Here is a 6,000-nt window from a genome sequence, read left to right as displayed (position 1 = left end):
TTTCTTGTCAGATGCTATACTGCCAAAATTTAAAAACAGGTCCAGTGTTCTGGCTGTATGTATCTCTCTTTCTAGTTACAATGTTGCCGTTGTACTTCTTTTGCTTAATATGTCCATTAAAAAAATCTCAAGTATTTTGGTACAACTCCAGTTCTGGAGAAGTTATGTATAGAAAAAGTAAGAAGTTGACAGTTTATTGGTGGACTAGTAAAGCGACAGATACCTTGAGATAGGGTGACTCCTGATAGACTCCTGATAGTGTGATCCAAAAAGGAAGCTGCCCTGGGGGAAGGAGTGAGGTGACTAGAAGCCAGCCACAAAAAAACCTAGTGCATACTGGAGTCAAAGAGATAAGTTCAGAGAGCTGGCGGCATATGCCCTTGGTCCCTCCCTTGTTTTAGAAATGAGAATTCAAGGAGGAATGAAAACAGCTTGGGTGGCAGATGGCTGCAGAGAAAACTGTTTCAACCCAAATTTGAGGATTGTATCAAAAGCCCAGGCAGAAATATTTTGTTTTCCTCAAGGTCTTAGAGTTGAGATCGGGGGTAGAAAGAGAAAGAAATATTGAATGGGAAGAAATGGGAGTAGAGGGGTAAGAAAGAGAGATACAGAGGGAGAGATAAGTTCAGGAAAGAAGCCACACTTGTATTAATCTAGACAAAAGTAGTCTAATTGATTATCTTGAGGAAATGTAATGTGCCAGGCCGGGCACGATGGCTCACGTCTGTAATCCCAGCACTTTGGGAGGCAGAGGTGAGAGAGTCACTGGAGCTCAGGAGTTGATGACCAGCGTGGGCAACATGGCAAAATCCTGTCTCTACAAGTAATACAAAAATTAGCTGAGTGTGGTGGTGCACGCCTCTAGTCCCAGCTACTCTGGAGGCTGAGGTGGGAGGATCACCTGAGTCTGGGAAGTCGAGGTTGTAGTGAGCTGTGACTATGTCACTGGACTCTAGCCTGGGCAACATAGGGAGACCCTGTCTCAAAAAANAAAAAAAAAAAAAAAAAAGAAAGAAAGAAAGGAAAAGAAAAGAAAAAAGAAAAGGAAGAAAATTTGTTTGACTGTAACCTCAAGAGTGTGCACTTTAAAATTACTTACCAAAAGTATATATGTAGTAGTTTATGCTTCATTGTGAGAAGAGTAATATTAGAGAAAACAAAAGGGCCAGGGCTCACACTGGCTCATAGGACATTTCATTTTGAACTAGAAACATACAGGTCCAGCCCCCCACTAGGACTTGTGGTCTAGCAAGCACAATGCAGTCAGAATATCAGTGCCTATTTCTTTCCATTGCCATCCCTCTGTGATAACCCTGTTAAAAAGAACTGAATTTCTGCTTAGGCTTCAGGCAGCAGAGAGGATAAGGACAGCCTTTGGGTATGTGTAAGGACTTTCAGGTCTCTTGTAAGCCAGAGCTCCTGCAATATTGTCATTCATTTCTAGCACTCCAGCTATCCATTTAAATGTGAATCGGGGAGGAAGCTTACAGAGGGGAGGAAGCAATTTGGGAGATACGCAGGTGATGCAGGTGGAGAGATCAAAAAGGAAGGAGGTACTGGTTCAGCAAGCCACACCACGTAGAGCCACCCTGATGATCACTAAGGAGGCAGATGTTTCAGCCAGACTGCTCTTGCATCCAGAAACTACTCATAATTTTAATCTTTTCATAAATAATCATAGAATTATCATATTCATGTTTTATACATTTATACATGATGCATATACATGATTCCTATACTTATGAATGTTAGCCATTCTTTCATATGAGTTAAACTATTATAGTAGTCAATGAATGTACTATCTAATAAATGCAATTAATATCAATTAATTCCTATTATGTCTACTTTAACAAAATATGAAATATGTAAATTAGGTAAATCACTAACTTATAAGAGGAATTTTATTTATTTATTTTTGATACTTTAAGTTCTTGTATACATTTGCAGAACGTGCAGGTTTGTTAACATAGGTATACACGTGCCATGGTGGTTGGCTGCATCCATCACCCCATCGTATTTCTCCTAATGCGTCAATAAGATTGGAAACCACTGTCCAATCTTATTGAACTGTTCTTTAATGTTTAATGCTAATGCTAATTAACCAAACATTTAACACATTTTATTCACATAAATGACTAAGCTAAAAATATTTTACATGTATTTTCAATATTTTCTTTAGCTTTCACTCTATCTTCTTTTGCAAATTCAGTCAAAATCTGGGTAATAAGATATTGCTGATCAAATATGGATTGTGTTTGTGTCTTTATTTGTATCAGTTTAAATTGTCCTCAATTAAGGCTGTTCCATTTTCTTCATTAAACTTATTGAATGTCACATACTGCCACTAATAAAGTTTATAGTTATAAGAGGTATAGAAGCACTATATCTTCCTCTGTGTTTAAACCCTATATTATTGTCTGAAGGTTCAAGATAATCTGTAGGGCTTTTAATTTCCTTAAAATAGACAAGTTTAAAATTCGGTTAATGTTTTGAATATGTAATAACTGACAATACTTTAAAATGAAGATGTCAGAATGTATACAAGGAGAAGTCTTGTGACTACTTCTTCCCTGTTCCCGTTCCTCCTGGCCCCGTAAGGCACCAGAGATCCATACAGTGTCCTTTTAATCTCGCTGCTGACTAGTTTTTCCAGTTGATAACTTACTTCTTTGCAAAGAGAATTCATTAAATAATCTACATATGCATTCACAAGGTCTCTATAAAGTTACCAAAATTAATAGGATGATTTTTAAATAATTATTAATTGATTGCACTCTTATAAAAGTTTTCAGAATGGATTGGTTGATTTGCTGGAAACAGTGCTTGAGTTAAGGATGTCAGAGAGGGAGTCTGGTCCTCCCTAGTGACTGGAATATTCTGGCACACTATGCAGGTTACTGCCTTCCTGATTTGATGATTTGGATAACTGCTGAGCTATTTTTTTCATAATTTAAAAATTAGTTTAATTTCTAGCATAAAAGCTGTGCTAAAGGGACTATGTGGGAAAGTATATACAGATCTAAAAAATGGTTAATGATGTTTTATGCTCAATGCAAATTTTAAAAACTTGTGATTTTAAAGTCTTGTAAAAAGTGATGTTCTAAGAGTTTGAACTGTTTAAATTTAGAATGCTGAAGACAAGCTTGATGCTAACAATTGTTGCTGGTGTGATCATATCACCAACTAATTACAAAATGGGAAGCTTTTTATTCACTCAAGCCTTTTCTTCTCCTTATTGCTAATCTCTCCATTCAGGGTGGCTAGGTATCCACATTCACTAATATGATTTTGTATTTCCTGTTGGGTAGCATTAGAACCTTGCTCCCACTCCTCAGCATTCCATGATACAGACTACGGTTAGGGTGCGTGTCCATCCTTGCCACTATATTGCCGATAGAGCCCCCTTTTAACCTCAGGAGTGCCCTGGATTTGATATTAAATTCTGTGGTCACTCTGTGAGATTTGCCAATGATAATAATGGCTTTTATTGAGCAATTGCTCTATACCAGGCACCGTGTTAAGCTTTTTGCATGTATTATTTCTTTTATTACTGCATAGAGCATAACTCTTCCATTAAGCAACTGTATTGGAATGCTATTTAACAAAAAGCAACGGAAGCCAAGAGAGGTTAAATAATTTTACCTAAATTCATACAGCTAGTAACTGATAAACTGGGACTTGAATTCAGACTTGTTGGATCTGCACAATAACTGTTTATGCCTTTGCTGTGGTGTTATGAGAACAAGTCTGTGGCCACCTAGCCCAAGTTAGGTTGGGAACAGCTTGTGGTGCTGGGACAACTGAGTTTCTTTTGATTGCCTTAAATTTACTGAGCCCATTCATCTGTCAACTAAATAAATACATTCTTTTTCTTTTTAAATAAATGACAAGGCAAAGCAGTGTTTTGTGTGTGTGTGTATGTGTGTGTGTTTGAGACAGGACCAATAATCTTGGCAGTGTTATATTACAATGGCTTTTTAAATTTTGTATAAATGCCAGTTTAATTGTTTAGTTTGATGGGTGCATTGGGAACAGTGGTTCCCTGTTTCATTTTGGAAAAGCTGCTCTCTGTCAGGTTTGTGAACAGCTTTATTGTTTAGTTCATATAAAGGTCAGTAGCTCTAAAAATACACACTTTAATGGGTGATGTAATAGATACTTTATATGTTTTGCAGGTACTTTCCCTCAGTGGTTGAAATGAATACCTTTTGTGCCTTCTGGAGAAGGTGTTTGTATGTATGGTGTGGGAATATGTGTGTGTCTGTGTATGCACACATCTTGTTTGAAAGCCCCAGTCTTACCAACTTACAAACTGGATTCTACAATCTCTTTCTTATGAAATATCAACATCTACTGTGAATCTATTGTATATCATTGGATTTGACAGACATTTTGACTGTGTAACTTCTAAATACAGACTTCAAGTCAGAAAAAAAAGAAATATTTGTGGTGGATTCTGTTTGATTAAAAAAAATTGAATCAATTGATTCAATTTAGCTTGGGAGCATAAGAGGTGACTTTAGCTTCTGCATCTTCAGACCCTTCTCAGCTTTTCCCTTGCCCAAGAAACTGTTTCTTTGCTTTGGCTTATTTTCTTAGCTTGAGAAAGTGTTAAGATTTGTTCATTTCAAAACAGACCATTTAAAACTGAAGAAGCCACATTGTTTAGTTCACTGGACTGGGAGCCTTAGAGACATGTTCTATTCTAAGTTCTGGAAAATCTCTTAAAATCACATGACCTTCAAATAAAGATATTACTCTAGTTTGAGATAGTAACTTTACTTTCTAATCAGCACTGAAAGCATAGTATTAACTGGAAAGTCCTTGGCAAAGTTTACCGTCTAAATTGGCAAGTTCCAAATCCTGGCAGAGAATATTCCTTTGCGTTACATTTTTCTACAGCTTTTAAAAGTCTCTTCTCAACTGTAATCTTTCATTTCTAATACAAGATTAATATCTCTATTAGGAGAATAAAGATATTTTGGATGAAATTATTATAAAACCCTTATGGAAATATTACCACATTATAATCTCTAATTGGAGGCTGGAGTAGTGGTGGTAGAATTAGGGTTACTCTGATCTGTAGCTGGGACTACTGATGACCCCATACCTTACACTTCAAGAAAACTGATCTCTTTAGCTATGCTGGTACAGGTTTTTACATACCTTTTTTATTTTTTAATTTTTTTCTCTGTATTAAACCAAGCCAATCTATATTACAAACAAAGAACAAACAACAAAACAAACTTCCTTAATCTTACAGGGAAAATTAAAAAGAAAAAACAAACCTGGAAAGTATGTGGTGAATGACGTGAAATTTCTGGACATGGTGCAGTGAACAGTACAAAGTATTTGCTTTCTAAAAAATTAAACTCTAGTCTTTACCATTTAACTGTACCTTTAAACAATTGACTTAATCTTTTTGTTCTTTACCTTTAAAATAGGAGAATAACACTTCATATGGCTAGTTTAGGATCAAATGATAACTATGAAAGAACTTTGTAAAAGGTAGATGTTAGTTATTGTGTTGATGATACAAGTCCCATCTGTGGGCTATTCGGTACATTAAGTGCATAACTCAGTTGTTTTTTTTCACTTTGTGGAAGCCCAAAGGAGTCACAGTTTCAGATTGCGTACAGTTATGCTTTGTGAGATTCTCATTGTCTACAGGGTCATCTTTCTCTTCTGGTCTTTTCTTTGGTTCTCTAGCTGAGGTCTGGACTGCTCTGCTCTGGCCACAGTTTGCACACCATTTCCACTTTGCTACAATTCTGCCCTGTCCTTCCTTTGCCCTGCCTGCTCCCTCATTCTCAAAGAGAATCTTCTCCTTTGCCCTGCCTGCTCCCTCATTCCCAAAGAGAAAGGGTTGTCTTGCTTGAGTCAGAACCAACTTGAGGACACTTCCCTTTCCCCTCTGACATTTTCTATCTTCAAGTCTTTAGAGGTCTTATCCTCTCTATGCCCTAGTTTTGTCTCCTGGGTTGGTTTACCTGAAACATA

The sequence above is a fragment of the Cebus imitator genome, unplaced genomic scaffold (assembly GCF_001604975.1).
Source record: "Cebus imitator isolate Cc_AM_T3 unplaced genomic scaffold, Cebus_imitator-1.0 Scaffold10, whole genome shotgun sequence".
Taxonomy (NCBI): domain Eukaryota; kingdom Metazoa; phylum Chordata; class Mammalia; order Primates; family Cebidae; genus Cebus; species Cebus imitator.
The sequence above is the reverse complement of the archived record's forward strand: the minus strand, read 5'-3'. Positions refer to the sequence as shown.